At 35.7% G+C, this 20499-nt stretch overlaps 1 pseudogene; it reads right to left on the minus strand.

Annotated features, from left to right (window-relative positions):
- Positions 1 to 3753: 3753 nt before the first annotated feature.
- On the minus strand, positions 3754 to 3823 carry LOC116868436 (annotated as a pseudogene).
- Between the last annotated feature and the right edge of the window lie 16676 nt (positions 3824 to 20499).

Consider the following 20499-nt stretch of genomic DNA (forward strand, 5'->3'; position numbering starts at 1 on the left):
ACCTCTTCTGAACCTGTTCAATAAAAAGCTGAACTCTTATAAAAAGAGTATCTTCCTTTCTCTCTTTTTATAAATAGGACTGATGGATGGAAGGAAGGGAGGAAGGAAGAAAGAAAGGAAAGAAGGAAGGTAAGAAGGAAGGAAGGACAGTCTCCAGGGGAATCTTTACAATTTCATAGGGGAGTTAGACTTAAGAGAAGTTTGATCTAACAGGTGCATGATATTCATTTAGGTGAGTTTTAAGAGCAAGAACAAAGATGTAGGAAGCAGGCAAGAGAATATAGCAGTATGCTAGGAGAGTAAATTACTAAGAGGCTTGCTACTACAGGTAATACAAGTTATGTGCATATTTATACTTGAAAACCTCTGCATGCTTCAGACAATACCATTATAAAGGAAGACTATGGCTAGCACAAGTAAGATGAAGGTAAGCAGGTCTGTCAAGATCACAAGGGCCTCTAGCTTCTTCGGCCTCTTTTGCTAGCTCAATGGGTATCACAGTTAAGAGAGAAGCATGGCTAGAACATAAGAACCTATGCTGACTTGAAAAGCTTAAGTTCTGCTTGAGAAGTACCAATCTGTGAAATCCCAACTGTTTTAATGAAAATAAGAAAACTGCTTTCATGAATATACATTGTTCATGTCTCCACTGAGCTGTTGCTGCCTGAAATGGGAGAAACTTTTAACGGTACTTGAGGGGCTTATGAGTGTATAAGTACTAGTATTGTTTTGTTTTGTAGAGAGCATAGTCAAGAGATTGCCTATGCTAATTGATTTCAACTTTTTTGGCTACAGTTCATAGTAAGAAATACATCTTATACTGCAATCTATATACACATTCATAACTATGTCTATATTGATAAATGTTACATACAAATTGTTACAAAGCAACACATGCTTAATGTTTATATGGCTTAGATAATGTTTACTGTTTACTATAACTGTGGTGTCAGAAGGTATAAATTTCCTTTATTGTCATTGCTTTTGTCTCCCCTGTAGTCTTTGGGTTTTCATAGAGACTCCTTAAATAGCATGTGAGGCTTTCAGTTCTTTTAGCTTCAATCCCATGATATTATACAGGAGCCCTACTGATATGGTGCAAGGTGTAGGGTGAGGGGAAAGTATGCTATGGGCCTGTGATTAGGTCTTGGTTTCTTAGTGGGTCTCAGTTTTTTAGTGAGTCTAAGCTGGGTATTTCCCTTCCCTCAGGCTAGTTAGGCTTTTGTAAACCCCCAGTCAGTTAGGCTCTGCTAAAACAGTTTCCCTTGAGGGTAGACCTTGCTAAGAACATATTTCAAAATGGTTACTTTTCCCCTTCTCTGTCTAGAATTACTAGGGGATTTGTATCCCATCCTCACAGCGAGAACATAGGAGCTCTGCAGTTAAAACTCATAGAAATGGAAGGGTCCTATTAAAACTGGGTCCCTTTGGAGTTTTTAACTCCTAAGCTATTCTACGTGGAGCTATTTAGTAATTCATCTGTTATAGTTCAAAGTATTCTTACAGTTAGAGGTTCCTGTTACTGGCTGCTTCTCCCACACTTCTACTCCTGGTATCCTGTAATTGTCTCTATCTTCCTGTCTGTCTCTCTGTTTTGGGTAGTAACACTTTGTCCTTTGACCTCAGTTTTCTAATAACTCTAAAAATCGATGATTTTCAGTTTGTTCAGCTTTTTCTTGCTGCGAGGATAGGAATGACAACTTCCAGGCTCTTTGAATACTTTATAGTATGTGCACTTAATATGTGTTTTTCTACTCCATTTAATTCTTATTTAAAAACGTTGCTGGTTTTGTGGTGCCTGAGTGGCTCAGTCCGTTAAAGGTTTGCTTTTAGCTCAGGTCATGATCTCAGAGGCCTGGGATTGAGCCCTGCATTGGGGTCCCTGCTCAGAAGGGAATCCGCTTCTCCCTCTGCCCTCCCGACCCTCATATTCTCTCTCTTTCTCTTGCTCTCTCTCTTGTTCTCTCTCTGTCTCTCAAATAAATAAATAAAATCTATTAAAATACATACATGCATACATACATACGTACATATAAAAATAAAAAATTGCTGGCTACAACCCACCAAACTGGGTTAGTTTGGTGATTTATAAGAGTATTAAAAAGAAACACAACTGAATTATTCTATAACCTAAAAGTGGGGAAACTATGACTCCAGGAGCAATGAAAATGATGAGTTTGAGTAGATAAAAATGTGAAAATAAACACAGCTAAATAAAAAAACAAATGACTGGCTAAGAAAAAGTATATATTATACATAAATGGTTTGTATCTCTAATATATATAAAACCTCTTAAAACTAAAGAAAAAAGACAATCTTATAGAAAAATAGGCTAGATATATGAACAGAATTCATAGGAAAAAGAAATGAAAATGGCTGTTAAACATAAGAAAAGTTTTCAATTACATTCATAACAATTGAAGTGTAATTTAAAACTTCACCGAGTTATTATTTCTTTCTTATCAGATTGGGAAAAATCCAAAAGTCTGCAACACAAAAGCAATTTAAAATATTTCAACTTTTCTGTTGAAAAGTTTGTGAAGAAACAGCATATTAATATGTTGTTAAGGAAATACAAAATGTTTTTAACTTCTGCAGTGAGTGGAGTTTGTCAGTATATAGCAGAATTACCCGAGCACTTACGCTTTGATTTAGCAATCCCACTTCTAGAAATCTACTACAAAACTATGTTGAAAAAAACATAAAAAGATAGCTTCACAGGAATTCATTGAAATATTCTTTGTAGGGACGCCTGGGTGGTTCAGTAGGATAAGCATCTTCTTAATTCAGGTCATGATCTCTGAGTCCTGGGATTGAGCCCTCCAACCTGCTCCCTGCTCAGTGAGGAATCTGCTTTTCCCTATCCCTATGCTCCCCACCCCCCGATGAATGCACGGGCACACTCTCTCTCTGTCTCAAATAAATAAATAAAATATTTTTTTAAAAAAAGAAGAAATGTTATTTGTAATAACAAAGATTGTAAACAACCCAAATGTTTATTAATAGGGAATGGATTAAATAAAACTTTGCTGTATCAATACAATGGAATACTTTGCAGCCCTTAGAGGCCAGAGAAAGCTCCCTTGCCCCTTTCATGTGAGGTTACATTGAGAAGTTAGCAATCTGCAGCCCAGAGAGGGTCTTCACCTGAACCCAACCATGCTGGCATCCAGTTTTGGACTTCCATCCTCCAGAACTCTGCGAAATAAATTGCCGTTGTTTATAGCCATCCCATCTGAGGTATTTTGTTTTAGCAGCCTAAATGGGAATGAGCTATCAAGCCATAGTAAGACATGGAAGAAACTTAAATGCATATAATTAAGTGAAAGAAGTTAATCTGAAAACACTACATACTGTATGATTCCAACTATATGATATTCTGTAAAAAAAAAACAAACTATGGAGACAGTAAAAGAATCCGTGGTTGTTAGCAATTAGGGAGGAAGGAGGAGAGAACAGGTGGAATACATGGGATTTTTAGGGCAGTGAAACTACTCTGTATCATATTATATTAGGGCATATATGTCAGTATACATTTTCTAAAACCCATAGAACATACCAATAGTGAACCCTAATGTAAGCTATGGACTTGGAGTGACAATAATGTGTCCATGTAGGTTCACTGATAATAATAAATGTACTACTCTGGTGCAGAATTTTGATAGTAGGAAAGGCCGTATGTATGAGGGCACAGAGGATATATGTACAGAATCTCTGTACCTTCTGCTCAATTTTGCTGTGAATCTAAAACTACTTTGAAAAATAAAATCTATTAATTTTTTTAGTAACAAACTACAGAAATGATCCCTGAAAGTATAATCTTGTTATTATCATAGTTTTTTAAATAAGGAAAACAAACCTGACAAATGGTTACCAACAAGAGAAAAATACCATTTCCCACCAAAAGGAACCAGTACTCATCGGACAGATGGTTGATTGCAGTTCTGAACCAGGAAATTTACTAATGAGCATTTTGTCAGCCAGAAAGCCAAGAAATTGTCAAAGGCTACTACGGTCTTGTCAAAGAGACTCGGGTGTCAACTTGGCCTATTGACTTGGGCCTTTGACCATCAATAAGGATATTAACCACAATGGATTGACACAAATCCAATATATTCAAATTTGTAAATTCAATAATTAAAAAACTTCATTGATCATCATTTTCTTGATAATGGATTATACATCAGGGAAAGCAAATAATTGATGTTGAGAAAGTTTACTTTAGGAAAATCTTCCATCTAATAAAAAATGAAGAAATGATGACATTTTCACTATTTTATAATCCTTAATAAATTAATAACTATAAACAGTAATCCTCAGTGACTACTAACATCACTGAGAGTGAGACAGACAGACATTATATACATATTCAGAGAAGTATACCTATGAAGAACTCTCGATAAAAAATATCAAGCCCAAATCTATCAATATCTAACTACTAATTAGTAAGAAATTAAAGGGATGGAAGACCATGTTAAATGGTACCATGGAAATGTAAGCAGAATAGGGTGAGTAGGGTTTCTGCAGGAAAAACCAACTAGTGTCTTTCTTTAATAGCCATACCAAAGAGAAGAGAAGGAGAGAGAGGAAGAGAGAGGTAAGAAAAGACCGGGGGGAGAGAGACAGGGAAGAAGAAAAATTGCAAATAAATAGGAAAGAAATCTACATATAAAAAGAAAATAAGGGGCTCCTGGGTGTCTCAGGTGACCTGACCTTTGGCTCAGGTCATGATCCCAGAGTCCTGGGATCAAGCCCCACATCGGGCTTTCTGCTTGGCGGGAAGCCTGCTTCCCCCTCTCTTTCTGTTTGCTGCTCTGCCTACTTGTGATTTCCCTCTCTGTCAAATAAATAAATAAAATCTTAAAAAAAGAAAAGAAAAGAAAAAGACATGACAATAAGATATGATGTATAAACATCATTTGGATCCTTATTTAAATATTTATTTTTAGAGATTTATTTATTTTAGAGAAAGAGTGCATTTGACTGGGAGGATGGGCAGAGGGAGAGAGAGAGAGAGAGAGAGAATCTCAGGCAGATTCCACTCTGAGCCCAACTTGGGGCTTGATCTCAAACAATCAGAATGACCCTTCTGTACAGAAGCCTAAATAATTTTGCATAAGCAAAACATTCCAATATATGGCCAACCTTTGACACTTTCTATCATGATCCATTTGGAAAATGCAGGATGTGACTCACCGAGAATAGACTTAATAACTACAGCCAGTGCACAAAATCAATCAAAAAATGCGAAGAAAAAAAAAAAAAACTTGAGAGTGAAGGTCAAAGGTTTAAGAACTGAACCGGGATAGAGAAGAGTCTGGAGAAGGAATTGTTTGACAGTGAAGGATGATCATGGAAGTTCAGTGTCACAGAAGATCACAGAAGCCAACCGTTAAGTGGGTTTCAGAAGGACAACAAGGACATGTGCTGTGGAAATGTTAAGAAGGCCAAAGCCAAAAAGGCCTGGAAAAGGTCATTGGATTTAGTCAGAGGTCAATAGTTACCCTTGAAAGAGTTTCAGTGGAAGGTTTGAAGAAAAATATTTGATAAAAGCTAAAGAAGAAATATGTTGTGAAGGAAATCAAAAGCATGGGTAATAAATATTCATTGGCTATCTGAAAGTGAAGATCTGAGGGAAAGAAGACTAACTCCATGGGTTGTCAGTGCCAGTTAGAAACTTATCAATAGTGGAAAAAAATCTGTGCACATGCAAAGACAAATGAGAATATGCCAATGGAACCTGTCTAGGAATGATGCTGAAGAGTGAGAACGCTCTATCTGAGGATCAAGGAAAAGTCCTAGAGCAAAAGTAGCAGCCCTTAATCTGGAAGAAGAGGAAGAGCTTTTTTTCTGAGATGAGTACAAAAGACAAGTGATGTCAAAAGAGGGCTAAATGGGTCACGATGGAAGAGAAGAATTCCTAAGGGTCAGCAGAGTCCAGGGAAGGAGGCAGATGGCCAGGAGGAGGCTGTAGTTAGAGATGGAGAGAACCAAAGGTATGCTCTTGGAGAAAGAACAATGCTTACCTCCTTGAAGGATAATTAAATCTGGGAGACTGAGGAGATAACTTAGGTTAATGTTGAATATAAAATGAAAGGGAGTATAAATATTTATTCTTTAATAAAATATAGTCTTTAATACATATAATATGGAAAAATTTGGAAAGGGTGGTAAGATCTTTCCTCTTATTTATCAGCTTATTTGAATTGCTTATTAAAAATGAGAACTCTCCATTAAACTCTGAGTTCTATGGGGCAGGCCATGGTCTGTCTCATTTATTTTGTGCCACTGACATCTAACAGTGGCTGGAAGATAGCAGGTAGTTGGTAAATATTAGTTCAGAATTTATAGGTGTGCTTTGGTTCAGGAGGCAGAGTGGAAGTACAGGGCACAAATGATAGGAATAAATACTTGATTATCGCAGAAGAAGAAGACTGGGTTTGTGAGTGAGGAAAGAGGTCTCACTGATAAACATTTTTGAATCATAAAGGTGAAAATGACCTCCCAGATCTTCTAATCTTGATTCCTGTTTCCAGGAAAGGCTCACTTAATTGTTCAGCCTTAAGAAACAAACTCAACCAGGGGCGCATGGGTGGTTCAGTCAGTTAAGCATCTGCCTGCGGCTCAGGTCATGACCCAGACCCTCATTGGACTCCCTGCTCATTGAGAAGCCTGCTTCACCCTCTCCCTCTTGTGTTCTCTGGCGCGTTCTCTCTCTCCCTCTCTCTCAAATATATAAATAAAAATCTAAAAAAAAAAAAAAATTCAACCAAAAAGATTCAAAATACCAGGTCATGATCCCAGGATCTTAGGATCTAGCCCTTCGTCGGGCTCCCAGCTCATTTAAGAGTCTGCTCCTCTCTACCCCAGCCCTAGCTTGTGCTCTCTTGCATGCTCTCTCTCCCTCTCTCAAATATATAAATAAAAAATCTTAACAAAAAAAAAAAAAAAAACTCAACCAAAAAGACTCATAATACCAGCAAAAATTTTTATTATTACCCAAATATGAAGAATAGAAATATAATCACAAGCTTTCCCCCTTCAAGAGTTCACTTTCATTTCCTGCACGGAGCAGCATCACTGATCTTTTTGAAGTCATCATTCCCATAATACTTGGGCTCTCACTCTCCACTCCCAATGTCTACTCCAGATACACCCAAAATAAAAGGCCACTGTGAGAATTGCAAGTTCTAAAACACCAGATGTCTATGAAGTGAGGTGGAAAGCAAAGGCATTATGTAACACATTTCAGTTGTGCCAGTAGGTCTTGGTGTTTCTGACTCAATAAGCTGACTCCTCTTCTAAGACTAACAAAGCAGTGCAGCATCCAGTAAAAAGCATCAACTTTGGGACCAATGATCTAGATTGGTTTTTGAATCCCAAACACAATTACTTGCTTACTATGTAATTCTACTTAAATTATTCAACTCCATGCAATGAGGATGATAATAACTTGTAGTTTCAGGTTGGTTTTGAAAATTACAGATAATGTCTATAATGTACTTGGTAAGAAGCAAACACTCAGTAAAGTGCAGCTACCAATATTTTTATCCAAATACTCTATTTTGATAGCCAAAATGCCACAACTAGGGCCATAGTTAGGCATTATAACTTTCTGGCAATAGCAAGTGAAAAGGGGCAGTGAAAATGAGTCTAAATACAGAAAATTACTTGAAAATCTGTTTTCTAGAAACAGATCTGTGTGGGAAACAGATCCCACACCCCTCCTCTCTATTATAAACTGCAGGGCAACTGCAGTGTTCATCTCCAAGAAAAGACTGGAAATATTTCTCTGAAGAGGGTAAAATAGAGGAGTAGAAGATAGCAGCGTCATTGGTATGCCTCATATCACACTAAAATTTGTGGATATTAAATCAATATTTACATTCTAAATGCTGAGCTATCCTGCCTTCTCCCTCATTCAGCTCCCAGGATTCCAATAGCCAGTTCTCTAATCTGCAAGCAAGAAATTGGAAGTTTTCTTTGGGCAAAGTAACCAGCCAATAAAAGAAAGACTAAAGATACTGAACATCAGAAATTCAATGGAAAAAAAAAAAAAAGAGTGACTAAGGATCACCAGACATATAAACAAGGGAATGGAGACTATTAAGGGAGAAGAAAAGTTTACTTAAAGAAATCATCCTAAGATGTATAAGAAATAAATATTATAACTATAAGGCAAGGTTAGTATGCTATTGAAAATGGAGGAGGAAATATTCATAATTTTTTAAAAGTTCTTTTGGAATTTAAAAAAATGCAGAAATCAGAAACTCAATAGAAAGACTGGGGAATAACACCGCAGAAACCTTTCAGAGAATAGAGTAAGAAGACAAACAGAAAACAAGAAAAATAGGCAAATAGAGAACTAATCCAGGAAATCCAATACCCAAATAAAAAGATTTCCAGAGAGAGAAAATATACAATGAAGTAGAGGAGATCAGCAAAGAATAATCCACAATATGTCCCCAGAACTGAAGGACATGAGTTTGCAGATGGAGAGTCCTGATGAATGTATCTGCCTTGGCATACTGGACAAAAAATGAACCACACTAAATGTCAATTATCATACATTTTCTGAACACTGGAAGGAAAGAGAAAACTCTACCCACTTCCAAAGAGAAGGTACAAAGAAGAGTCAGGTATTAGAATGGCTTTGGACTTCTCAACAGCAGCCCTGGAATCTGTAAGACATTGAAACAATGACTTACAAAATACTGAGATTTTTAACCTAGAATTTTGAACTCTGATTACTAATCAACTGCGAGGGAAAATAAAGACATTTCAGACATCTGAAGTCATGAAAATTGAGCTGCTGTTACTCTCTCAGTAAATCGTTGGAGGATGTGTTACGCTAAAGGAGAACATAATCCAGGAAAGAAAAGATACATAGGAAAGATGTAGGATATTGGGAAAAGTCAAACAGCTCCAGGGGAGATTTCTTCAAGAAAAATGAAATTAGAAGAACACCTAATATGTCTGGATGTATTTGGAGGGATATAAAAGGCAAAAGATTTATGCGATCTGAAGAGAAACCAGAGTATATGGAGGGATATAAACAACTAAAAGTGGTTGAAATTAAATTACATATTTAGTTGCATATATAAAACTGCAAACCAAAGGATTAAATATGTAAAATCACTAATCTAAGGGGGAAAAAAAAACAAGAAAATGAACTAATCAAAGGAAATTAAAACAAATCCCAGTATAGTATGTGGCTCAGCAGGAAATATCATTGAACTATTTATAAGAATTCAAACACAATAGAATATTACTCAGCCATTAAAAAAAAATGAAATCTTGCCATTTGCAACAACATGAATGGAGCTAAAAGGTATTATGCTGAGAGAAATAAGTCAATCAGAGAAAGACAAATACCATATGATTTCACTCATAAATGGAATTCAAGAAACAAAATGAAGGATCATAGGGGAAGGGAGGGGGGAAAAAAAAGCCGAATTCAGAAAGGGAGACAAACCAAAAGAGACTCTTAAGCATAGGAAACAAACTGAGGGTTTCTGGAGGGGAGATGGGTAGGGGGATGGGGTAACTGGGTGATGGGCATTAAGGAGGGCATGTGATGTGAAGAGCACTGTGTGTTATATACAATGGATGAATCACTGAATTCTACCTCTGAAACTAATAATACACTATATGTTAACTGAATTGAAATAAAATTAAATTTAAAAAATAATTCAAACATTGAATATTGATTTAACTAACATGATATAACTATATTGGGAGGAGAAGAATACAAGGGAAAAATATATAGCTGGGGGGAATAGAGACAGGCAGAAGGATGAATGGTTTCGAACAAAAAATAAATGCTAGATCTTTATCTGGAGGGAGATGACATGAGATAATATCTAAAATCAAGATGTAACAATAAAACCATGTTGTTTAGGAATATGCAGCTAAGTTAAAAATAACAAAAAAAAATTTGTTTCTGGAAATTAGGAAATAAGGGAGTAGTAAAAGAGGGAATTGTTTTACAGAACAATTTAAGTTAACTACATGTATGCATATCTTGGAAAATTTAAAATACATAGAAATGGAAAATGGACAAAGAACAGCTAGCAAGTTAGCTTTAGATTCCTTATAGTAATAATTCTGATGAAGAGTTAAGAGGAAAACAGTTGGCTTCTAGAAAGAGGTGACCATTTGAACAAATAATGTGGATAGTGTAAAGAGTGATAGAAATATAGGCTCATTGAAGTTGTCTGCATCTGTGTTTGGGAGGGGAGGGCTTTGACCCTAGGGACATGGACTGTATAACTAAAACTATATTATACCTATCAATAATTTCCAATGAAGTAGATTAACTCTAGACACAAAGGAAGGTAATATTTAACAATAATACTTAATAATCTACAAAGTTCCTGGAGCCACTGTTCAATGTTAATTTTTAGGTTTACAATCTCACATATTTCCCTGATATTTAGATTGAATTGAACTGAATTTAGTAAAATATCAAAGAAAACATGTGAGTCCTGTTCTGTTATTCTGCTGGACCACACATAAGAAAGGACAGTAGTAAGAAGCAAAACTCTTTAGGTTTATAAATTTTTGATGTTTTAATGATTTTTCCATTAAAATACAGGAATTTGCAAAAAGAGGTTTATAGTTGTTTAATAACAGAGCATCCTATTGAAGATAACACTTGGCTTTTATGGAGCATTTTTCAAAATTTTAATGATTAAGTATTTCCATTAAGAATGAATATTTTTTAGGGGCACCTGGGTGGCTCAGTGGGTTAAAGCCTCTGACTTTGGCTCGGGTCGTGAACCCAGGGTCCGGGGATCGAACCCCGCATCGGGCTCTCTGCTCAGTGGGAAGCCTGCTTCCTCCTCTCTCTCTGCCTGCCTCTCTGCCTGCTTGTGATCTCTATCTGTCAAATTAAAAAAAAAAAAATTATAAAGAATGAATATTTTTTAGTTTTTAATTATAAATTAAGAATATTATGTATATAATCATTTTAAGAAGTTATCTAATAGTTTTATCATTTAAAAGGGAAGATTGTTGGTGTGCTTAGGTGGTGAAGTCCATTAAGTGCTGACTCTTGGTTTTGGCTCAGGTTGTGATCTCAAGGTCATAAGGCTCAGCAGCTCAGCAGGAGTCTGCTTGGGATTCTCTCTCCCTCTCCTGCCCCTCCCCCTGCACTCACACATGCCATGTCTCTCTCTTCCAAATAATAAATAATATTTTTTAACTAGAAAAAAAAAATAAAAGGGAAGATTGTTTTGTCAGCTTTAGCAAAAAAAATTCAGGAGGAAAATTATAATAAATGTTCTTATATTCTGGCAATTTTCTTGTCATAGCTTATATCTGGTGACATGATATACCAATTAATAAAATATTAAAAAATTCTTTATAAACAATTTTTTTTAAATTAGAGGGTTTTTTAAACTCAGAATCTTACATAATTTGCTTTTATGTATGTGTGTATGAATGTATGTATACAGGATCTAATTAGAATTGTCCTTGGGCATTACTTAGTCCATTCCCCATTTTTGTCCAAAGAGGAAATTGAAGAACAGAATGGTTTAGTGGTTCTCTAATGCTAATATGACACAGCTGATTGGGGGAAAAGCAGTTAAAAAAAAACAAAAAAAAACAAAACCACCTTGGTCTCCTTATCCTCAGTCCCATTCTACTTCTGTATCATTGGTTGTAAAAGAAATAGAATTTTTGGTCATTTATGAATTTAAATGAAAAAATTTTTAAAGCATAATTTATTCCTTGATGACAATAGCAGGAGGAAAAGGACTTTTACAAATTATTCAATCAGAGTTGGGACAGAAGAGATTTATTAAGGAAAATGGGGAAATTTTGGTAAGGTTGTTGATTGGCAATATATCCCAATCAAATTTCCTACTCTTCTACTTAATCCTAAATAGTGTATCTATAAAAATTGCCTTTCTCACTCTTCAGTCTGTACAACATGGAAAGAGGGAACTCTGGAAGAAAGCCAGGCTTACTGCCCTGAGAATTTAGAGAACTGAGTGTGGGTCTGTCTGAGCAGCTAAAATCTAAGGTGAAATCCCCTACTGGAAGGAGCTACTGAGTGAGAAGCCTGGAAATCTGCATGTAAATTCCCCTCAAATTATTGGTTGACTGCCTGTAAATATGCCAGTGATAATCCAAGGAACCTAGCAGACAACTGGGGAAGGTTCTAAGAGTTAAGCAGAGATTTTAGCTGTTGGAGTAAGTAAGTAAGTAAGTAAGTAAGACACACTTTGGAGCTGAAATCCAACTGAGTTGGGTGACCTTGGTAAACACGGACTTTCTATGAAGTTAGGAATAAAGACTAAAGACTACCTCACCAAAACTAAAACATAAACTTGTCCTTAAAAAGTGAAAACCAAGCTTCCCTCGAGTTAAAGGTGATCTGTCTATAATTTAACTGCCTGCTAGAACAAAACTCAATACTTTTCAGAGGAAGATCCAGAGACTCTGCAATGTATTACACACAGTGTAACAATAAAAAATTACTAGAAATGGGAAAATGTGACTTAGAGTCAATAGAAAGAGACCAACAAAGGACCTAGGTGTTAGAGTTGGCAGAGAAAGACTTTAAAATAACTGTAATAAATATGTATAAATGTCTACAAGAAAAGATGGATATAACATATAAAGAAATGGGTCATGGGAAATAAAGATTAGAAAAGCAGAAAAGAAACTTCCCTTATTCACAGACAACATGATTCTCCAAAAATCTATTACTTCCAATAAGTGAATTCAACAACTTTCTAGGATATAAAAAGTCAGTATTCTTATACTATTTCAACAATCAATTGGAAATAACATTTAAAATAAATATTCTTTATAATAGTGTTAAAAACCATTAAATATCTAAGAATAAATTTTTGAAAAGGTATAAAAGATCTCTACTTTGAAAACTATAAGGTTGCAAGAAGAAAGGCTTAAAAGGTAAAGAAATACACCATGTATATTGTTGCAGGATATTGTAAAGATATCATTCCACCTAAAAATGATCTACAGAATCAGTATAATTCCAACTCAGAATACCGGGTTTTTTAATGGAAATTGGTAGTCTAACATTGACTGTTAATTGGAAATACAAACGTCCAAAATTACTAAAATAATCCTGAGAAAAGAAAAGACAAGTTGAAGGACTTAGACCACCTGATTCTAAGACTTATTATAAAGCTATAGTAATTAAGACAACGTTTTATTGGCATAAGAAAAGACAAACAGATGGATTGAAAAGAATAGAGAATCTAGAAATAGACACCCCCCATGTCCATGTATATACATAGACATTGACAGAAATGCCAGAAATTCAATGGGGTAAAAGAAAATATTTTCAACAAATGATGTTAGAACAACTGGATATTTGTATATCCTGACTGGTACATCACAACATATAAAAAAATTAACCTGAGGTAGATTGTAAACCTAAAAATAAAAACCAAACTCTAAAATCCTTAGAAGGAAGTATAAAGAATATCTTTGCAAGAATGCAGTAGGCAAGTATTTCTTGGTATATAAAAAGCAGTAACCATAAAAGAAAAAAAGAAGATACATTGGACTTTATCAAGATTAGAAACTTCTGTTCATCAAAAGATACCCTTAAGAAAATGGAAAAAGTAAATCACATATTCGCAATCAAGGCTAAGTGAAGCTGTACCATTCAGCTTGCATGCAGTGGATATACAATTTTAACACAGGTCTTTTGATATTATTCATATTTTGTTCTGGAGAAATAGAAATATCATAAATCTTGACACTGCAAAAGTACAGAAGTTGAAACTTTAAAAATGGGCAGCAGAAATGGAAGTTTGGATAGTGATGTAAGTAGCATCTTAACTAACGTGAAAAGTAAAGAGAAAAACTTCATAGTCAGACAGAACAGGCAATAATGATTTCAGTATAATATTTAAAGTGAGTCAGTAACCAGTACAAATCAAAGTAACAATAGGATTATTAAATCCTAGGATTAATAATAGGATTATTAAAACAAGTAGTAAGTAACATGAGTAGACTAAATACTCACCTTTTATAGTTGGGAAATAATAGATAATATCCAAAGTTGATAAGTCAAAAACAAGCAGTGAAACATAAACATTTAACCTGTGGAAAACTGATTTAGAGATGGAGGAAGGGATAAGAGGATTCTGCTTTTCATTTTATGTCTATTCTCTAATGTTTAATGTTTTCCATACAGTGAATTTATTGCATTGTTTTTAGACAGAGAGATTAATAGATTATAGGAAAAGAGGGAGGGAGAGAAACCTACATACCTAGAGGTTATCACTGCATAATGAAGTTTCAATGATTTCTTTCTTTGTTACAGCTGTCTGAATAGCCAACAATATTTTTATTTATTTGACAGACAGAGATCACAAGCAGGCAGAGAGGCAGGCAGAGAGAGAGGGGGAAGCAGGCTCCCCGCTGAGCAGAGAGCCTGATGCGGGGCTCGATCCCAGGGCTCTGGGATCATGACCTGAGCCGAAGGCAGAGGCTTTAACCCACTGAGCCACCGAGGCGCCCCTAGCCAACAATATTTTTAAAATTGCAATAGGAAAATAAAGCTGGTTTCCCTTTGAAGAACCAGAAAAAAAAATTTTAAAATCAAGTGAATTACTTCAAATTAATTGAATTCTTTATTGCCTACCAGAAAATAACATCTGGAACTTTCTGGTGGGAAAACACTTCAGAATGTCAAAGTACTATTAACTTCTTGGTTTGGATCACTATATTACACTGAATACAAACTACTGTTATTTCAGTTGAATTCTGGAGCGTCCTTCACCTCAAAGTGCCACGTAGGACTGCAGAACAGCTCCCTACAGTTGAGCAAAAAGCTCTCACAATAATAAAATTACTGTCAAATGTCACTGAGTTCTTTGCAATTATTGTGGGAGTGAAGAAATCCTAAAAATACCCTTATGGTAGTGTCTTTACCGTTTGTACTGACATAAACTCTTTTGGGATTCTTCTCTAAGATGAAGTCTACACCCATAATTATGTCATCATGTATGCAGAAGTGTCATTTTTGCTCAGTTCTTGTAACTTGTTTATAAGCCTGGAAGAGCAATAGCGAATGGTGATGGCCAGAGCCATCTGCCACTTAGATACTAGTGTTCCCACTAGAACTGTAATGTTGGTTCATCTATATCCTAAATTAGGTGTGTAGAGAAAAAAAAAATACATGCCTGTAAGAATGCATTTTATAGCTAGCAGAGTATTGTTCCAGAAACTAGTCATCAGGTTATCTTGGCCATTGTAAATTCAGTACATCTGGGAATTATTCTCAGGAAAACATTGGGTAGAAGCTCTAACTAGTGGCTTGGACTTTGTTTGACTACTGGAAGGACTGGAAAAAAGTAAACCACATGTGAAGCTTCAGTGTATAATCTACCAAGTTAATTCCATGATACATGATGGTGAGCCCTTGATCAGGAATCCTTATTGATTTTGTAAGATTATATTAATGGTTTATGGTAGACTCCTTCACAAATGGCAATGAAATGTTCCCAATTCTCCTATTGCTTTATTCCTAAGTCTGTGCCAGATATTTGCAATCAACTAATGCTGTGTGTGTGTGCATTTTTTCCCTTAGTTAAATTTAGGATTCTCTAAGAACCTTGCTTGCATAAGTATAGTGAAATAGTTAAAAGTAGGGATGTTGAAGTCAGATCTGGGTCTGAATCCTTCAAGCTTGATTTGCTAGATAACCTTCATCAACATAGTCATTGTGAATGTCGGTTTTCTTATCTATAAAAAGGGAATGAAAACACAACTCAGAGAATTGTTGTAAAATTAAATATGATAGTTTGTATAAATCATCTAATGCAGTGGTTCCCAAGTTGTATGCACACTGGATTTTCCTGGGGAACTACAAAAAGACCTACTGGTTCCTGTGTTCCATCCCAAAAGGCTGTGGTTTAATGGGTCAGAGATGTGGACTGAGTTTTGAAATTTTGTTAAGGTCTCTAGATAACCCTAATACACAACAGGTTTGGAAACCACTGACCTAGTGCATAGCAACACTGGTATAAGGTGCATATGGCCTAAGTGTTTTAAAAACATTATCTAACTTAATATTTGTAATAATCCTAAGAGGCAAACACTATATAACCCCCAATTTCCAGATGATAAACTGGGGTTTAGAGATATTTGATACCATAATCAAGGCCAGATGATTATTACAAAGCAGAATCAGTATTTAAACCCAGTTTGCCTGAATCCAAAGCCAAGCCCTCAGTTGTAATTCTACCTAGCCCCAACCAAATTTCCTATAGGTAGGAAATTTGAGGTAAGGCATATTTACAATCTCAGTTTTGGGGGGGGGAAAGAAAGAAGAAAAAACACACACGTGAAATCCTTTCATGTGTGTCATTTGTCATTAGGTAAATGCAAATTAAAACCACAATGAAATACCACTACACACCTAACAGAATGGCTGAAATTAAAAAAACGGACCATATCAAGTATTAACCCGATTGTGGAACAACCAGAATTCTCATTCACTGCGGGTAGAAATAGAAGTGTTTCAGCCCTTTGGGAAAAAAAGCTGGATAGCATCTTTTTTTTTTTTTTAAGGTTTTATTTATTTATTTGACGGAGAGAGAGAGATCACAAGCAGGCAGAGGCAGGCAGAGAGAGAAGGAGGAAGCAGGCTCCCCGCTGAGCAGAAAGCCCGATGCGGGGCTCGATCTGAGGACCCTGAGATCATGACCTGAGCCAAAGGTAGAGGCTTTAACCCACTGAGCCACCCAGGTGCCCCAGTTGGACAGCATCTTAAAAAATCAAATACACACCTACTGCATGATTTAGCCATTCCACTCCTAGGTATTTACCTGAGAGAAATGAAAATAGACATACACAAAGACTTGAATACAAGTATTCATAGAAGTTTTATCTACAATAGCCCCAAATTGGAAACAACCAAATGACTTTCAATGGGTGATTAGATAAGCAAGTTATGGTATGTCCATGCAACATCCAACATACATGGATAAATATCAGAATAATTATGCTGATTGAAAGCATCCAAGACAAAACCAAATACATGCCATATGATTCCATTTATATAAAATTGTAGAAAATGCAAACTAATATATAGTGACAAAAAGCAGATCAGTGGTTACCTAGACTAGGGTAGGGGAGGTAGGAGGGATTAGGAAAAAACTCAAGAAAACTTTAGGCATAATAAATATGCTTAGTACCTTAATCATGGTATGGTTTCAAAGGTGTATGCACGTTTCAAAACTTGGACACATTTTCCCTCCCAATCCCATCTTGCTTCATTTACCATAAGTGACTCTTAATCTCACAAAACAAACTGAGGGCTGCTGGGGGGGAGGGTGTTGGGGGGGGGTGGGGTTATTATGGACATTGGGGAGGGTATGTGCTATGGTGAGTGCGGTGAAGTGTGTAAACCTGGCGAATCACAGACCTGTACCCCTGGGGAAAAAAAATAAATGTTTATTAAAAAAAAAAAAAAAACCAACTGGTGTTTCATACTTAAGAACCTTGAAAAAAAAAAACTTGGACACATTTTAATACACTTTAAATATGTATAGTTTTTGTATCAGTTATATCTCAATAAATTTATTGAATATGCAATTTTTTTTAAAAAAAAAAAAGCTCTTCTCTTAGGGTGCCTGGAGGGTTCAGTCGCTGAAGTGTCTGTCTTCGCTGCGGTCATGACCCCAGAGTCCTGGGATCAAGCCCTGCATCAGGCTCCTTGCTCAGTGGAGAGCCTGCTTCTCCCTCTGCCTCTGCTGTTACCCCTGCTTCTGCACTTTCTCTCTCAAAAAGTGTGTCAAATAAACAAATAAAATCTTAAAAAAAAAAGCACTTCTTGTTTAAAGACTTCATTAGCTAACTAGAAAAGCATTACGTAGGATCGTGATGTTTTTATTTTGTAATTGTTTCTTTTTCTTACAAGCTGCCGTGATTTCTGATAAGGTTAAGCTTCATTTTTCAGTAATGAAATAGTGCCTTTTTAAAAGCCTGTTGTATTGTTTAAAGATAGTACAAATACCTTAATTGTCTAGATGAAAATAAAAACTTCTACCTTAAAAAGAAATTAGGAATATCATGGACGAGAGAAAGTTGTATAAAATTTTACAATATGATTGCTTTTGAAATTCAAAAATTCTTGAGTGTATTCAATAGTTTGCAGATTTATCTCGTGTATCCTGATCCATTTGTTAACGGGCAATTATGAGAGCACACTGCTGGTGAGAATATCCATTCCGGTAACTAAAAATATATCTGCCACACTTAAGTCCATTTAATTTCTGAGGGTCAATTTGCTGGAGCTTTTGTTTGTCTTTTTCTCCTTTCTTCTCCAAAGGTAAATGGCACAGCAGAATCTTTAGAGACAAAGTCGCATTTCAACAAGCTGGTTTTGGGATTTGTTCATGTCCTGTGCTTACAATTATTTATTGCCTTATAAAGGTTATAGGTAGGTAAATATAACTAAAGGTCGATGAAACAATATTTTACAGAACACCCTATTTGCTTAACACGTTAGAACTTCTAGCATTTAAAATTATTTTCAAGAATGAATATATTAGAATTAGAATCAGTTATAATATAACTGAAATATTCATGACATATCCATATAGATAGGAATAGATTTTTTTTTTATTTTTAAAATACCTTTTTTAAGATTTTTTTTGGGGGGGGTTCTTTTTTTTTTAATTTTATTTTTTATAAACATATATTTTTTTTTTCCCCCAGGGGTACAGGTCTGTGAATCTCCAGGTTTACACACTTCACAGCACTCACCATAGCACATACCCTACCCAATGTCCATAACCCCACCCCCCCTGATTTTTTTTTTTTAAAGTAATCTCTACAACCAACATGGTGCTTGAACTTACAACCCTGAGACCAAGAGTTGCATGCTCGGGGTGCCTGAGTGGCTCATTCGGTTAAGGGTTCGACTCTTGACTCTTCTTCATTTTGGCTCAGGTCATGATCTCAAGGTTGTGAGACTGAGGCCCTGGTAGACATGCACTGCGTGTGGAGCCTGCTTAAGATTCTTTCTGTCCTTCCCCCAGCTCCAAAGGGAAAAAAAGAAGAAAGAATCACATACTCTACTGACTGAGCCAGCCAGGTACCCTGGAATAGTAGATGTTTTGTTTTCTTTTAAAGATTTATTTAAATCTTTAAATAAGAGAGAGCAGGGGAGGGGCAAAGGAGTGGGAGAGACTCTCAAGCGGACTCCTCACTGAGGGCAGGGCATCCTCTCACAATCCTGAAATCATGACCTGAGCTGAAACCAAGCGTCTAATGCTCGACCAAGTGAGTTACCCAGGCGCCCCAAATAGATGGTTTTTAAATGCCTATAGAGAAGATTCGACAACTTTACTTTTGTAATCTATTTTGTGGTAACTTTACCTTCAAGCCAGGACTAAAAGTAAATTCTTGCTTATTCAGAATTTTAATGAATGACATATTAATAACTAACTTCATATACTGGTGAATAGGAGTTGCCCTATGTAGTATACCTTAATTTCCAATTTATAGAAGAAATGTGTTATAATGAAATACATGAAAATGAGGCCCTAGAATACCTAAAATGATCTTAAAAAAGAAGAATAAAGTATGAGGCATCACTCTTCCTGATATTAGGGCCATTTATATAATGACAGTAATCAAGGCAATTGGGTATTGGTGGAGGAAAAGATGGATAGATCAATGGAAAAGAAGAGAATTCAGGAAGAGACCTATACTCTATCAATCTCAATATCCTGGTTGTCATATTATGTGATAGTTTTGCAAGATGTTAACATTGGGTGGAACTGGGAAAGTGTACAAGGGATTTCTCCAAATTATTTCTCACATGTGTACATAAATCTACAATTATCTCAAAATTACAAGTTTAGTTTTAAAAGGAAGTAAAATAATAGTTAATAGAATGCAATATAATTACTCTGTTTTGTTTTAAAATGAAATACAGGATTTTACAATTCTCAGTGGTTTTTTATTATAAAGATGAGTTAGCACATATAAAGAGGAGAAAAAAACAACTCATTATTTGAAATCTTTAGTTAATTCGATTTTCGATGAATAGGCATTGACTGTACACAGAATTTCAATAATAAGACCTCTGAGAGTTGTGCAACATTTTCCACGTTTCAGGAAGAGAAGCCATAAGCAACTTACCAACCTACAAACCTGTTGGCCTCCATGCATGACCTGGGTCTAGGCCACCTGATTGGTTCTCATGTAATGTAATAAGAAAAGGATGTTCGCATCAGCACATCAGAATATTTAAATTTTGCCTGTGAGTATCTATTTCACAATCTTGAAATATATAAGTAAGAATACACAAAATTGGGACACAACATTAAAATATGGGTATGAAGTTATTTTTGCACAGTATCCTTGCAAGTAATCCGACCTATGATGTTATAATGGATGTTATAATTGTCAAAGTTTTGTTTTGTTTTGTTTTCTCTAAAGCATGGTCTTTCCTACATTTTTAGAAGAGATTATTATTGTTAAGAGTGAGCT

Source organism: Lontra canadensis, unplaced genomic scaffold (genome assembly GCF_010015895.1).
Source record: "Lontra canadensis isolate GAN:19392208 unplaced genomic scaffold, GSC_riverotter_1.0 scaffold15, whole genome shotgun sequence".
Lineage (NCBI taxonomy): Eukaryota > Metazoa > Chordata > Mammalia > Carnivora > Mustelidae > Lontra > Lontra canadensis.